Genomic DNA, 17,318 nt, shown 5'->3' on the forward strand with positions numbered 1-17,318 from the left:
GACCGGAAAAGACCCCGATGTTCTCTAAAGTTGGAATTTCTCATGGAAGTTTATCTCCCTGGATGGTGAGCCATCGGCTCTCACAGCCCTGACAAATGGCCGCCTCATCTCCAAGGAGAAGGAACCTCACTCTGAATTCCCACCTCTAGGAGACCGTTGGTAGGGACCCACCCTGAGCATGAACTTGGTGACTTGAGGGAAGACATAAAAACAAGGAATACTGGACTTCGAAGTTGAGTTAAGTGGGACATGGTCTAGATATCCACTGACCCATTTATGTAGCATCACATCCCTGCCCTGTGACTCAGTTTCCCTGTAAACGGCAGGGCCAGACACATGATCCCAAGGTCCCTTTCAGTTCACTCTCAGCGACACTAGAACAGAATTTTTTTCCCCTGACAATGCCTGTTTGTTACTAGGGCTTTATTTCTTTGTGGGGAAGAGAAAATAAAACACCTGATAAATGACGGAGAAAATACAGTTTTAATAAAGAAAGAGCGTTACCTCTGGAATCCAGGCCTGAGATCCAACCCCTGCCTCTGAGGGCTGCTTATCACCTACCTGCCGTGAGAAGGTCACTTCTTTGCTCTGGCTGCTGAGGGCCTAGATCTCGTGGTCCACGAGTCGGGCCGTTGGCAGGCGGTCAGCCTGAGGAGGAGCCTGGCTCATACAACGAGAAAAGAACCTAGATCTGGATGCAGAAGGCCTGAAGTGTGGCCGTGGAAAACCCCTTTGGCATTCTCTTGGAAAAGATCCTGGGGTGGTTTGCCATTTCCTTCTCCAGCTCATTTTACAGATGAGGAAACTGAGACAAAACTGGGTAAAGCGACTTCCTAGATCCCAGTGTCTGGGGCTGGCTTGGAGTCAGGCTTTCCTGGGTCCAGGTCTGGCACTCTGCCATCCCAATGACCTCTGTTCTCCTTGGGAGAACATGGCTTTACTCTCCCATTTCTCAGATAATGACAAGTACTCCAGACCTCCTTATCCCCCTTCAGGCTCTATTCCCTCTGCTCCCACCATCCAGAACAGTACTGATTACTTAGTCAGGGACCCTCAGGTTTCTGGAAGATAAAAACTGATAAAGGGTCTCTTTGGGAAAGCTGCAGAGAAGTTAGTAGTAATAGTATTAGCAATAACAACAATCGCATTTATATATTGATTGAAGGTTTACAAATCACTTTACAAATAAGCTTCCGTTTGATCCTCACAACAATCCTGGGAGGCAGGTGTTATTAATATCCCCATTTTACAGATGAGGAAGCTGAGGCTGAGAAAAGTTATATTTGAATTCAGCTCTTCTTGGTTCCAGGTCCAATGCTCCATTCACTGAGCCATCTGGCTGCCACAATAAAAAAGATAGTTCTCCTCATTCACTGGCCAGCTACTGGAACAATTGATTGGTCTTTGGAGAAAATGCTAACGAGATAGTACAGTGAATAAAGCACAGGCCTGGCCTCAGGAAGACATACATTAAATCTGGCCTCCAGTACTCACTAGCTATGTGACTCTGAGCACTTTCTGGTCTCAGTTTCCCCATCTGTAAATTGGGGATAATAACAGCACCTTCCTCCCAGGACTGCTTCATGGTTTTATAAAGTGTTTAGCACTTAGTAGGTACTGTGTTACCTATTATTTCTATTAGTCTACTTGTGTCTTTAAAGACAATAAGATATATCTGAAAAGGAATAGCTTTCAAATGCCCAATCAGAAGGGAAGGAGGAAAAAAACTTCTTAAAATTATACCACCTAGAGAAGAAAATAAAAGAAAAAAATTTAAAGGGTCTTGAAAACCTTTTCAATTTGAAGAACAACATTATTTCAAAACATTTATTAGTTGCATTTATAATAACAGACCCCTGAATCCCAAAGGAATCATAAAGGAGGGAAAAGGACCCATGTGAGCAAAAATATCTGTAGCAATTCAAAGAATTGGAAAATGAGTAGATGCCTATCAATTGGGGAATGGCTGAATAAGTCGTGGTACATGAAGGTGATGGGATATTATTCCATACAAAATGATGAACAAGCTGCTTAGAAAGGCCTGGAAAGGTTTATACGAACTGATGCTGAGTGAAACAAGCAGAACCAGAAATACACTGTACATAGTAACAGCAAGAATATGTGATTATCAATCATGAAAGACTTGGTTCTTCTCAGTGGGTCAGTGATGCAAAATAATCCCAATAAACCTTGGACAGAAAATGGCATCTGCATCCAAAAAAAAAAAGAACTATAGAGATTGAATAGAAATAGAAGTGCTATGTTCACTTTTTTTTTTCTGTTTTCTTTCTCTCCCATGGTTTTTCCCTTTTGCTCTGATTTTTCTCCCAAGGGAAAGTATTAAAAACAAATAAATAAATGCATGAATGAATAAACAAATGAATAGAGAGAGAGAGAGAAAGATAAATAAAAGAAAATAACAGACTCCCGCACCCTATTGTGGCCTGCCAGAAATGTCATCCAAATAATGGGGGAACTGGACTGGGTGATCTCTGGGGGCTAGATCCCTTCCAACATTCAGTGGTCTCCTTTCCATGGATATAAAGCAGAAGTCATGCTCTCTGTCTCAGAAGGTTTCTAGTATAACAAAATGAATCAACACTAGGAGATAATTGCTTTCTTGGCAATAGTCACTCTAATAGCTCCCCAGAGGGCTTTCTGCTGCCAGCTCACAGAGAAGAAGCTCAGGTCTGGATAGCTAGCCCTACTAGATGCAGGGATCCCCACTGGAGGCTTACCAAAGTCCCTCCTTGTCACCGTCTCCGACAAAGGCATTTTCTTCTGGATGGAATGGATATTAATGTCGGAGAGCTGGGTTTAAATCCCAAGCTCACTGGCGAATCCCTCTCTGGGCCTCCTCATCTGTAAAATGAATAGGAATAATTAATCTTTGAAATCTAAATCTGGATCTAGGCTCCTACAGGATGAGGGAGATGAGGGGTGAGTATAAACAACATATGTGTTAGAAACAATTGGGGGCAGATTTTGGGGATGGGGATCCCACAACTAATAAAGCCACAAGCATGTGTTGTCTCTGGCCTATAGTAGGCAACAGACAGAACACTCAGAAAGAATGAACAACTTGAAGCCAGAATTCTAGTCCTAATTCTAATAATAGTTAGGTAACTCTAAACCTCAACTTTCTCATCTATAAAATGGGTATTGGAGATTGTCTGCACTAACCACCTCACACACTTTGGAAACCATAAAGTAAGAAAAGAAAAGTAATCAGCACATATTTTGCTCAGAGCTGAAAAGGGACCTACATCTCAATAGGAAATAAATTAGAAATAAAAATAAAGTATATTTTACTAAAAAAAAATCAGCAAGCATTTTCTGTAACGGGGATAAGCTAGAAGTCACCCCAATAAGACCGGGTGTGAAACAAGGATGTCTACAATCACCATTATTATTTAATATTGTACTGGAAATGATAGCTATAGCAATAAGAGGAGAAAAAGATATTGAAGGGATTAAAAATGAAAAAATAAATAAACAAGACATCATCAGTTTATAAGGTCCTGATATCCCATGGTTCCTCCGTCAAACCTACTCACACCCTCTAGGATCCAAGAGACCTTCCCCATCCAATCTGTTCTAAGACAGAAATGTCACCTGATAAGGATAAGGAGACACAAATGATGCTGCTGGATGATCAAGCCGAGTAATTTATACTAAAGGGGACTTTGGTACAGCACCCGTAATCAAAAGTTATAATCGAGGAGGATCCAAAGTCCTTCTTGTTTGATTCCAGCAAGCAAGAGGAAGGGGAAGAACGCCTGAGAGCAGACCAGCCCGCCGGCCAAGTGAGTAGACCATTTTCAAAACTCCAAGGGATGTCTTCATGGTGGTCTCCTCAGGGGCCATGGGTTGGGTTGTCAATGGGGGTCCAGGACATAGCTGGGATTTGCACTCGTTCTGCTCCACAGTAGCTCTCACTGCAGTCGTTTCTGGGCTTTCTGGATGGTCTTCCTGCCTCGGTCGCCTCCATCTCCTACGTGTTGGACCAGTCCTAAATCACGGTCTGAGGATGATGAGGGGCATACTGACCCTCATATTTATAGAGTGCTCTGGTCCCACAGCAGGATCTTTGACAGATAAAGGAACTAAGTCTCTGGGGAAGAGGCGATAGTGACTTGAGTAGCTTCAAACCTAGTCTCAGGTACCACTTCCTTCCATGATTCCCCAAGGGAGCATGTTACTCCTGCCTGGAAGGAGATCCCTGAGGGTCCCCTTAATTACTGACTAATCCTGATGCCTTCAAGATAAAACTCTCTTGTCCATCCCCCTTCGAGCTGCACACTCACTGTGCTCCCCTCCACCACAAATACACCCAATTTCCTGCTGCTACAGTGAAGCGATCCGAGTCCCAGAAGACCTGAGTTCAAATTCATTCTCTACTGTTCAGTGAAGGGGCTGAACCAGATCTCCATGGTCTTTTCCAGTTCAAATGCTATGATTCTTATTCCCTCACATGAAATCACAATAATGCTTCTAAAGCTCTTTAAGGAATGCAAAACACTTTATAAGATTAATTCTTTCATAGAAAAGATATATGGGGAGTGTGGACATATATATATATATATATATACATAAATATATGTATAAGATTAATTCTTTAATAGAAAAGATATATGGGTATATATGTGGGGGGTATGGACATATATATATATATGTATATATATGTATGTATATATATATAAATGTATGTATATTTGTATATATCTATACATAAATATAACTTACATATATGTATACATAAATATATCTTTTCTTTATAGCTTGCTTGGGGGCAAAGGGGATGAAAGAGGGGAAAAAATAAAGTAAATAAAGTGAACACCACAGGAAAAAAAAAGAACAGCTTACAAGAAAATAAAGAAAAATAGGCATTCATCAATATAATATATATCTATATTTATATCTATATATATATTTTTTCTTGAGCTGGTAATTTGTTGGTTTTGAATCCTCCCTAATGTTCTGCTGGGAACCAATGCTTTATTTTGGTTTGTATTCCTTTTCTGTTTTTCTTTTTTTTCTTATTCTGTTTACTTGTTTTATTATAAAGAAAAAAAAAAAAAGATTAACTCTTGAACTTCATTATACCTCCCTGTAAAATAAATAGAATCTCACTGGCAAGGTTATCTCCATTCTGTAGATAAGGAAACTATCATCCAGAGAGGTGAGTTATTTCTTCCATGTCTTTAGAATCAGATATCCAAGTTGGATTTTGAACCCAAGGCTTCCTCACTGCAAGACCTGAATGTCCCATGATGCTTCAAAAGGCATTCTTCAAGTGGTGCAAAGAAACAACTTATTTGCTTTAGGCTCTATGCAAGGCATCTAGGTAGCACCTAGACACATCTTCTTGACTCCAAATCCAGCTTCAGACACTTAGTAGCTGGGTGATCCTAGCCAAGTCATCTAACCCTGTGTGCCTCAGTTTCTTTATCTGTAAAAATAAGCTGAAAAAAGAAATGGCAACTACTCCAGTATCTTGCCAAGAAAACCCCAAAAAGGGGTCACAGAGATTCAGACATGACTGAAAAACCAGACATAGCATGGATCTGGGGGCTTGGCAGGGCTGTTTCTCCTATGTCCAGATATCTTTAAATGATCAATCAACAAAAGCAAGCCCCAAACCAGCCCATCTAGACAACATAAGGTCTTACCAGCTGTTGTCTTCCTCCCACAGAAGATCTAACAAAAGCAGTCTTCCTAACTCCATATTCCGCTGACACCAATTCTTGCCCCAGTAGGGAAAAGATTATTTTCAAAGTTGCTGCAAATTGACCAAATCATCGTGGAGTTGGGGAGTAATCTTTCTGAGCTATTGCTCAACAAACTGGAGTGAGGCTCATTTTGACAGGGTTGTCTTCCCTTTCTCAGGATGGAGTTCCCACTGTCCCCACATTCCCTCTAGAATGAGGGACAGTTTTAACCCTTACAAAAGAAAGGCATTATACAAGTCATTACCCAATTGATAAATGGTCAAAGGATATGAATAGTTTTCACATGATAAAATTAAAGCCATCTATAATCATATGAAAAAATGCTCTAAATCACTACTGATTAGAGAAATGAAAATTAAAACAACTCTGAGGTACTCCCTTACATATCTCAGATTGACTAAGATGACAGGAAAAGATAATGATGAATGTTGGAGGAAATGTGGGAAATCCGGGACACTGATGCATTGTTGGTGGAGTTGTGAAATGATCCAAACATTCTGGAGAGCAAATTGGAACAATGCCCCAAATGCTATAAAACTATGCATACCTTTGACCCAAACTGTTCCTATTGGCTCTGTATCCCAAGGAAATCATAAAGGGAAAAAAAAAAAAAAAAAAAAGGATCCATATGGACAAAAATGTTTGTCGCAGATCTTTATGTGGTAGCAGAGAATTGGAAAAGAAGTGGATATCCATCGATTGGGGATGGAATATTATTATTCTATTTTTTAAAATGAACAAGCTGATTTTAGAAAGGTCTGAAAAGATTTATATGAACTGATGCTGAGAGAAATAGTCAGAATCAGGAATACATTGTACACACTAACAGCAAGAACATGTGATAATCAATTATGAAAGATTTCTTTTCAGTGCTTCAGTGATCCAAAGCAATCCCAATAGACTTTGGACAGAAAGTGCCATCTGCATCTAGAAAAAGAACTATGGAGATTGAATGTAAATCAACACATGCTACGCTCGCTTTTTTCCTGTTATTTTTGTTCACTTTCATGGTTTTTTCCTTTTGTTCTGATTTTTCTCTCCCATCATGATTCATAAAGAAATGTGCATTTTAAAAGTTTATATATACCTTCTGATCCAGCAGTGTTACTACTGGGCTTATATCCCAAAGAGATCTTAAAGGAGGGAAAGGGACCTGTACGTGGAGGAATGTTTGTGGCAGCCCTCTTTGTAGTGGCCGGTGGATGCCCGTCAGTCAGAGAATGGCTGAATAAATTGTGGTATATGAATGTTATGGAATATTAATGTTCTACAAGAAAGGATCAGCAGGATGATTTCAGAAAGACCTGGGAAGACTTATAGGAAATGATACTAAGTTTACTGAGCAGAACCAGATTATCGTACACGGCAACGACAGGACTCTACGATGATCAATTCTGGTGGACGTGGCTCTTTTCAACAATGAGATGACTGAGGCCAGTTCCAATGATCTTGTGATGAAGAGACTGTGGGAACTGAGGGTGGATCACAATAGAACATTCTCACTATTTTTGATGTCGTTTGCTTTCATTTTATTTCTTTCTCATTTTTTTTTCCCTTTTTGATCTGATATTTCTATGCAGCATGATAATTGTGGAAATAGGTATAGAAGAACTGCACATATTTAACATAGATTAGATTACTTGCCATCTAGGGAAGAGAGTGGAGGGAAGGGAGGGAAGGGAAGGAAAATTTTAGAACACAAGATTATGTAAGGATGAATGTTGAAAATTATTCATGCATATGTTTTGAAAATTAAAAAAACTTTAATAAAAAAGTTAATACACATGTATAACCAGAAAAAATTAATAAAGGAAAAAACGAAAGAAACACATTTCTAGAAGCTCCCTAGAGGCTATGATTTCTGTGAGATATTATTTCTGCTCCAAGGTCTTTTTCCAGATTTTCTCCCAGAGCAAGGTCAGGACTGGAGTCCATTTGAGTTGGAATTGACCATATACACACACACACACACACACACAGCAAGCACAAGCAAAAACTACTGTAAGAGCTGGGGGTTCTTCATACAACCCTTCAGCACTAATTCTATACTACTTCTAATTCACATCCCAAATGAGTCTTGGCCTTCAGAAGGGTAGCGAGCATTAACTGGATTTCTCCCCCAGGGAAGAGCAGCATCCGTGGCCCAGGACCATGGCAGCTGTCGGAGAGAACTTTTACGTGGCTACTGGTGACAGTGAGATCCTGGTCTCTGTGAACATCATACACCAGTCAGAGAAAGTCCTGGATCAGACGCCGACGCTGGAGATCCCTCACTCTGGATTCCCCCTTAGAGAAACATCGGGGAAGCCGAGGCTCCTCAGACTGCTGGGAGTAAGTGACGTTTTCTGCTAGTATGATTCCTGGGTGACTGTACCATTCCTTGGGGAGTGACAGTATTTAGTCCAGAAGTCTTGAGGATTCTTAACCTGTGCTTCAGGAACCTGGCTTTAAAAAAACAGTTAATCACGGCATTTTGCTGTAATTGGCTTTCTTTATCATCCCATATCTTTGATATTCTTACATCATATCCAATATATCATGTTATATAGAATATATATGATTATATATAAAATATATTGTTATATATGTGTTATATTATATATATATAATTCTTAGAACAGATCGGTAGGTTTCAGCTGAAGGAAAGGGATCCTAACAAGGGGTCAGCCGAGAACTATCTTCCAATACTGCAGAGAGGGTCCCGTGAAAGAGCCCCCTCACCCCACTTGGCCCCAGAGGGCAGAACTGGACAGGAGGCAGTTCTCGACTTAAGGTGAAGATCAACTTCCCAGTAATCAGAGCCAGTGTCCAGTGTTGAGACAGCAGCTTCCAGATGCGGCAGACATCTTCCGAGGAGCCTTAGAGACCCTTGAAAGGATGTTCCTTCTCAACAAGAACTGGAGGGGTTGGATGCAGGGCGCGGAGGATTGGCAGAGGATCCAATCTGCTGTATGTGTTCCTAGTCCATGAGCCAGAAGGGCGAGAAGAGTTAGGATCCAGAGCTTATCTCTGGGACCCCGGCCCTTCCTCTCAGACGGGGTTGTATCTTGCTATGTCTCACGGTTATCGGCTCTGAATGTGACTCCCCTTGCAGACGGCCATGCTGACTGTCCCTTTCTTTGCCCCCAGGCCTTTCAGATCGCCAACGCCATCTTCCACATCATCGTAGGAATCTGCTTGACAATGACTATGAAAAATCTCCATCTGGTTGCGATAAAGTCCGGGTACCCATTCTGGGGAGGATGCTTAGTGAGTGCTCTGCAGGGAAGGGCCAGCGGGCTGTTTCCTCCTCTGTAAAATGAAAGAAGGGAGGGAAATAGGTTGCTAGTTATATGCTGTTACCTCTCTACTCCCGGGTTCGAGGGACCTGTGTGAAGAAGAGCAGGCAGGGCTTTGATTTCATTATTTAATGTGAAAATTCCCTTCGTGGAGGCGGATCAGCAACTTTTTTGTAATTTATCATTTTAGAGAGAACATGAGTAGTGACTTGAAGTGCCCGGGGATTGCCCAGCTAGCCCAGCCCTGGAGTCATTTCTCTGTGGAGCTTCACATTGCTAAAATGTCATTCAATTATCATTAATACATTAGATATTCTTAAATCTGCATCCTCGTCTTGCCAAGCAGACATCTTGCCCATGTTCCCCCCAAAAAACTTATACTATAGGGAGAGAGTGTACGGCGAATGAACCATAGAGTCTTCTCTGGGGAATTCTGGGTAAACGCTGGTTTATTACCAGTTGGATGCCAGCCATCACAAATGACTAGAGCAAAGGGAGAAGGAGAGCTTTAATCCAAATCCAGGGGGCTTTCCACTGGGGTCTCTCCCAGGCCTGGGGGATACATAGAGCCAAAGGTAATGCAGCCGTACAGCTGACGTGGCCCCGGGCTCTGTCCCTGGGGTGGAGAGGGGCAAGTTCAGCCCTGCAATCTCTGATGACTTCTCTCCTATTTCCCACATTGCCCACAGTGCCTCTGTTCAGGACTCTTATGGATCATCGTGGAAAGCAGCAGGAAGGTGGTGAGTTCCTTCCCAGTCGTGGAGCAGTGGTGATGCTCAGAAATGATTTCCAAAAAAGGATGAGTCCCAAGTGGCCACAGAGTACAGGAGGACCTCCTCTATTTAGTCTGGCCCAGAAATTGTTTGGTTTGCCTCAGCTTTGACTCCTCTCCTTCCAAGAGGTCATCTGTGTCCAGTTCCCTAAAATGGGCAGAGAGTGGAAGGAGGCCAGAGGCTCTGTTCTACCAGACCACTGTCTGTCTTGCATGAAGAAAGTGCCCTGGGAAAAACCCTAAAGTATATGGTCGGTCCCCTGGATATCTCGGGCCTCGGCCTCCCCTTCCTGTGTCCTCATGGAAAAATGAGGGACTTGCCCCCCCCCAAAGCGGCAAGGTCTAAGTGAAGACTGGTCCTTGCAGCAGGGCTCAGCCGCAAGGAGGGTCCCCCCCAACAGAGGTGATAAAGCAGGCTGGAGAGTGCACTCTTTTGGGGAGAGGGAAGGTAATCGCCATTCTTCTGCGGGGCCTCTGGGAAATCCAAGCCCCGAGCAGGCTGTGTGCTCGTGAAGGGGTTCAGATTTGCCGCACACCTCCCAAGGGGGCCCAAACTCATGTGGACCATCGATGAGTTGGCTAGGAGCGCGGGGCCAGGAGCCGGTGAGCACAGAGTGTAGGGATGCTGAGACTTGCCCTCTTTCCCTCAGCCATCACAGGGCCTGCGGGCCCAGCATCTTGGAAAGAGAGATTTCAGTAGCTGAGGATCTGAATCTGAGGCCGTCGGGGCCGGCAGAGCGGGGAGACACCTCAGGGATCTCTTGGTCCAACACCTTCCCTCTATAGACCAGGGAATAAGGATCCAGGCAGGACCTGGAGCAGAAGCCAAGGTCCGCCTCCGACTTCCTAACGTCGGCTCCCTTGATTTTTCCCCCGCAGAAGATCTTGACCATGATTGTGAGTGCCATTGACTGCTTCTGCACGCTGTGTGGGATCTTTGTTTTCCTGAAGGATTTAGTCTGGGAACGTCAGTTTGACTACCCACTCTGGAGTCCTTATCCCAGCTTCACGGTGAGTGCACTCCCTCCGGAAATGGCAAATTCCCAGTTTTCTCGGCCGTCCTCCTGACTCTTCCCAGGTACCCTCGGGAGCTCGGCTCAGTGCCCTGGCCGCGTGCTTCATTACCCTGCCTGTGACAGATCTGTGACAACTTTGATAGTTCTAGATCTGACCACCGTGATAACCAGCAACAAGATCCCTTGTCTTGTGAGCTCGGTATGAATTTGGGGCTTCTGGGGAGTCCCGACTGGCTAGCCATAGCCTGCATTAAACTCCCTCCACTTTTTTAATCAACAAACAAACACTCACAAACCAAGAGCAAAGCCATGTAGGGGACCCCGAATCCTTGACAAGGATGAGCTGGCAACAGAAGATGTTCTGCTCCACGTCCCTTTGGGAGAATCACTAGAATTTGCTTAATTTGCCTTAGAAACATTCCATGGAACTAAAATAGGCAGGAAGAGTTCCTGCTTCTCTCCGTCCTTCCCTCCCCAGGTGTAAGAGCACTGAGCCACGTCTCCCTTTGGACTGAACCCCTCCCAGGGTGGGTAGTAGCTGTGCCGCTGGCGTCGCACAGACCCAAACTCTGCCTCTCAGGAAGGTGGGAACCCCAAGACGGGCTGGCTGTGTGATCCTGGCCAAGTCACCTCCTTGCCTCAGTTTTTCCATCCAGGAAAGGGGGTGATGCTGACCTCCACAATGTTGGAGTTGGGGGGGGAGCAGGTCCCCAGGAAGGAGAGCTAGGCTGCTGCTTCTCGTTGCAGGTGCATCTGCAGAGATTTTGAATTCGGATTGCTGATCTGCTCTTGCCTTGAGCTCATCACAGTAATCTGCGCCATGATTTTGTTGTACAGGATGAACCTGTCGTCAGAGGTGAGGGCCCCTGCAGCAGGATTCCACGGCGGGTGGGAGGGGGTGGGACGCAGAAAGTTCGTGAAACTGCAGCCAAAAAGCCAGCGTGGGCTAAGGGTGCAATGGGGGCATCCGAGGGGCCCACAGGGTCAGGAACAGGAAAGAGAGGCGGAAGATGTGGATTCAAGCCCCACCTTAGATGATAACAATAATCATAGCTAGCCCTGAAATAACAGTAATGGGGGCAGCTAGATGGTGCAGTGGTTAGAGCACCAGCCCTGAATTCAGGAGGACCCGAGTCCAAATCTGACCTCAGACACTTAACACTTCCTGGCTGTGTGACCCTGGGCAAGTCACTTAACCCCAGCCTCAGGGGAAAAAAAAAAAAGAAAAAAGAAAAAGAAAAGAAAAGAAAAAGAAATAATAATAACAACTAGTATCAATAGAGTGCGCTAAGCTTAGCTCTGTGATCCCATTTGATTTACTAGCCATGCAACTCTGGGCAAGTCACGTACCCTGTCTGCCTCCGCTTCCTCATCTATAAAAGGATCGATTCAGTGTCCTCTGAGGTTCCTTTCAGTTCTAGATCTGATAAGTGTGATAACTTCCGTTCTAGATCTATCATACCTTGTCCAAAGAAGACTAGAACTACCCTTCCCTCAATACCATGATCCCACTGATTACTTCGGTAGCTTTCCAGACAGATGCTCTGGGTTCGAGGGTCCTGTTTACCTTAGTGATGGAAGACTTGACAGGAGATAATTGGGAGGAATATGGAAGAACGGAACATTTAGCAAAGAAAGCCATGGGGACAGAGACACCGACTCAGGGACTCCTTCAGAGCTTGAAGAAACTCAATGTCAGTGATTGCTAGCATCACCTCAAGGGCTCCCTCCAAGAGGGCGGCCTCTTGGTCCTCATTTCACAAAGGAGAAAGCAAAGGCTCAGGGAGAGAAGTCACTTGCCCAAGATTAGGCTTCTCCTCTGTGGCAGAATCTGCAGGAGAGTTCTGTCCTCTTGAGGGAAGCGTCACCGAGTAGAAAGAAGCCTCCATCTCTGGGCAGAGGACCCGAGTTCAAACTCTAGCTCTGCTACTTATTTAATGCCTGTGGGGTCTTCAGCCTCAGTTTCCTTTTCTGTGACATCAGTCCAACTTGTACCCAACCAAGAACGCCTTCTACAAGTTAGTTGTCTTAGCTAGCCTCCTCAGTCTCCTTAATCTACTTAGCTAATCTATGTAGTCTTCTTAGCTAGGCTACTTAGTCAATGTTCGCCATTTGGTTGATTGACTCAACATTCCAGTGTCTGTTGGGAGACTCTCTTGAGGGAGAATCTACTTCCTCCCAGGACAAAACCCCTTCTACTATGGAATAATTCTGACTTTTAGCAAAACAAGGACTTGAGTTCAAATCCTTGCCTCTGGGACACGCAATTCCCCCACTATCCCTGGGCTTCCGTTTCCTGTAAAAGGAGCGGTTGGACCAGCCAGCCTCGGCAGCCCCAGATCTCTCTCCTCATCTGCTTTCTTCCCCTCCAAAGCATCCCCACCCCCAAATGGGGGCCAAGATTCACTGCCCTCGCCTCCTGTCTCCCTTAGACGATGGCCGACTTCTCCATGGACCCACGGCCCCCAGAGTACTCTGCTGAGCCGACTTCCCCTCCTCCACCTTACGAAGAAGTGATTTTTGAAAACAACACAGCAAAGGCAGACCCCTGACTGACCACAGAGAAGAGGCCTGGCCCCACTCAGTGCCCCTTGTGTTTGTCAGTGAGGAAGCCCCATCTGAGTACCGGAAGAAGCGGGAAGGATGGTAAAGAGTTTGAAGAGCTGTGTAACTTAGTTTATTCCAAGTATAAACTAAGTCCTGGGCCCTAGCCCCAGAAGCCCAGCTGTCTCCTTCCATCTCCTCACTTCTCCCCTTTGTTCTTTGTGGGGTTTTTGGACCCTTGAAATCCCATCTCGTTCCCCCCACCGCGATAGATCCAGAAGCTTTGGTCTGCTCCATTTCTGCCCTGGGTCAGTCCCCTTTCCCTAGGCTGCCCCCCTCCTCCTCCATCACGGGATGTGGTAAAGATGCCCAATCCCCTTTAGCTCAGAGCTGCCAAGTTCAGGAGGTTCCCCAGCAGGAACAGAAGACAGAGGGATGCCCCCTCACTTTGGCTTCCCCCTTTGCTGACTCCGAGCAATACCGGTGACCCTGGCACCTCAGCGGCCCCCATGGAGCGGGGGGGGAAGGGGGGGGCGGGGGGACCGGGCCCATTTCTAATAGGGCTGGTGGCCAACCCTAGGAAACCTTCACGGCCCCAAGGTACAAGTTCCCCATAACAGGTATGAGAGGAGACAAAGTCTTCTTGGCATAAATAATAGCAAATCCAAGATAAAATGCTGGGATTGGTTCCCTTGCCAGACTCCTTCTATCCCCCACCCTCCATCTTGTCGGGGCTTGGATGGAGAAGTCTTCGGAGCCTAGAACCTCAAACAATGAGCTTCTCTCCATGGGACCCTCTTGTCTTAAGGGTTCCCCCAATAAAAGGGAGAAAATGGTGTCTCCTTTGGGCTTGGGCTTAGAGGAGGACCTCTGAAGACCATATCCCCTAGAGAGTTAGTATTCCAGGAGAGGGCAGCCATGTTGATGAAGACCCACGGTTCCATAGCAAAGGAAGAGGGAGGGGTTAAAGGAACAAGAGAAGACTTAAAGGTAGCTGCTGTCTTCCAGTCTTTGAAGAACTACCACAGAGAAGTTTTGTTTGGCCTCCAAGGATAGAACCAGAAGTAGAAGCGCAAAGAAGCCCATGTGAGCTTCATTTTTTTTTTAACATTCATTTTTCAAACTTTGGAGTTCCAAACTCTCTCCCTTCCTCCAGCCCTTCCCCAAACCTGAGAAGGCAAACACATATTATACATATGAGCCATACAATACATATTTTGGTTTTTAGAAAACTTTTCCATAACAATGAGAATTCTTTGGAAGTGTGGGGAGGAGGGGAGATCAGCTCTGGAAAGGGTCTTTAGCCCAGGCCCTCTCCTTTCATTGACGCAGAAGATGAGGACGAGAGACATCGTCTTGGTTCACACGGCTAGGTCCTCCCCATGCCAGACCTTTTACTGTCTCCATTCACATAGTACCCAGATGACCCCACTGGCCTAGCCCCTCTTGACTGGAGATTTATAATTCATCAAAAGACAAATATTTATTAAGCACTTGAACACTTAAAGAAGTAAGAGATGAGATGAATGCTATTCTTGAGAAATTCAAAGTCCTTACAGGGAGAAAAGATGCAAACATGACCCATTTTTCTTGGGAAGAATTAAATAGGAAAAGAAGAATATAAACAAGGAACATGGGAGTTAGAAATAGGCACCGGGGAGGACGCAGAGTGGGGACTGTTCCCCGAAGGATGGATGAGATTTGGAAAAGCCAAAGGCTGCAGGGCTGGAAGGGCTCTTAGGGGTCACCCAGCCCAACCTCCTCTTATTTGACAACTGAGGAAAGGGGAAAGGGGACCTGGACAAGCTCCTGTAGCTAGCAAGTGTCAGAGCCCCAATTATTAAGCCCAGTGCTAAAGAGGAGATGGAGCATTCACATATACATATAATGTTTCTCCTGGAAAGGAGGCAGGATGACTTGAGCAAGTCACTTGAACTCTCCGGGCCTGTTTCTTTATCTGAAAAAATGAGAAAATTACCAAAATGATCAAAGAAAGAGGAAAAGGATTATTCATGTAAATGAAAATATTTATCGCAGCTCTTTTTGTTATAGAAAAGAACTGGAAACTATTGCACCAAAAGAAATAATGAAAGTGATGGTTTCAGAGAAACCTGGGGAGACATGCAAAAACTGGTGTAGAGGGAAGTGAGAAGAACTTAGAACAATATTGTAAAGACAATTTGCAAAAACTTAAGAATTCCCATCAATGCAGTTGCCAGCCACAATTTCAGTTGCTGCAAGAAGCCGTTATGGGTTTTTACAGACTGTACAAGGCAAGGGAACAGGCAAATGGTTCTTTTATCTTGTCCAAAATGACATCCTGGAACCCTTCATCAACCACTTCCCTCCCAGCATGTGGTCCTGGTTATTCAGGGTACACTCTAGAAACTTAATGAAACTAAAATACTGTGTTTGCTGAGGGGGATTAGACATGAAAGGGAGGGATAGAGGAAGGTCCTGGGCCAGAAAGAAGGGGAAGGTCCAGTCCCAGCCCTGCCACTACCTGGCCCAGTGGACTTAAGTGAATCGTTTCTTCTCCCTAATATCTAGGGAAAAGTGGTTTGTTTCCAAAGTCCATTGATAAAGATCTCACAGGCAGAAATAGGAAAAAGTAGATGATATTGGGCTGACTCCTTCCTTGGAAGTTTTGGGGCTCATAAGGGTAATTTTTCGGTGGGGATTCGGTTAGTCTGTAGGCTGGACTTAATGACTACCATTGGTCCTGATTGTGTGGGTCCTTCTCAATCTTCTTTGTAGCATCATCATCCATCTCCCACTCCTACATCTGGGTGTGTGTCAGAGCCCTTCTTCAACATTCTCCCTCTTGGCAATCTCATAATCAGTTTAATTATTATCTCTGTGCAAATGGAGCTCAAATCCACCTAGTTAGTTTTCTCTTCACTCCCCGGAATCAAAAGTCTTCTGGAAATCTCCTCCTGGGTGTCTTATGGTATTTAAAATTCAATTTGCCTCAGAGCTGCTCATTATCTCTTCTCTTAAGCTTCCCACTCCTCCTAAGTTTCCCAATTCTGTTGAGGGTATTCCCATCTTTCCAGTTAGTTCATAATTTTGGAATTATTGCAACTTTTCACTCTTCCTCACTTCATATATCCAAGTGGTTGCCAAGTCTTGTCAATCTGTCCTCCCATCAGGACAGGACTTAGTATGATGCTTAAACAAGTTGTGGTTGAGTCATTTTAGTCATGTCTGATTCTTTGTGACCCCTGTTGGGGTTTTCTAGGCAAAAACATTGGAATGGTTTGTCATTGCCTTTTCCAGCTCATTTTGCAGATGAGTAAACTAAAGAAAACAGGGTTAGGTGACTTGTTATTAAAAAAAGAACTGGGAACTATTGCACCATAAGAAATGATGAAAGTGATGGCTTTAGAGAAACCTGGGAAGATTTGCAAGAACTGATGTAGAGGGAAGTGAGAAGAACTTACAATAATAATGTAAAGACAATTTGGAAAAACTTAAGAACTCTCATCAATGCAGTGGCCAGCCACAAGTTCAGTTGCTACAAGAAGCCGTTATGGGTTTTTGCAGACTGCACAAGAACAGGCAAACAGTTTTTTTATCTTGCCCAAAATGACATCCTGGAGCCTTTCCTCAACCACTTCCCTTCCAGCATGTGGTCCAGATCACACCAGTGAGTGTCTGAAGCCAGTCTTGAGCTCCTGAATCCCTGACCCTGGGGACCCCCTAGCAGCCCATCTCCTTCCCTCCAGTGTCCCCTCATTTCCAGAGGTCATCATCCACAGAACGGCCAAACCGATATTGCCTCGGTGCTCAAGAAACGTCAATGTATTGACACAAAGACAATTAGCTCCCTGGTATTTAGGGATGTGCCAGATATTGTATCTCTCCAGAGTGATCTTCCAGCACCCCCTTTCACAGTCTTTGTCACAGCTACGCTTCCCTATGGAAGCTCCCCAGAGACCACCTTCCATCTCCCACCTTTGGATCGCCCCTAGGC

Source organism: Sminthopsis crassicaudata, chromosome 6 (genome assembly GCF_048593235.1).
Source record: "Sminthopsis crassicaudata isolate SCR6 chromosome 6, ASM4859323v1, whole genome shotgun sequence".
In the NCBI taxonomy this organism is placed as follows: domain Eukaryota; kingdom Metazoa; phylum Chordata; class Mammalia; order Dasyuromorphia; family Dasyuridae; genus Sminthopsis; species Sminthopsis crassicaudata.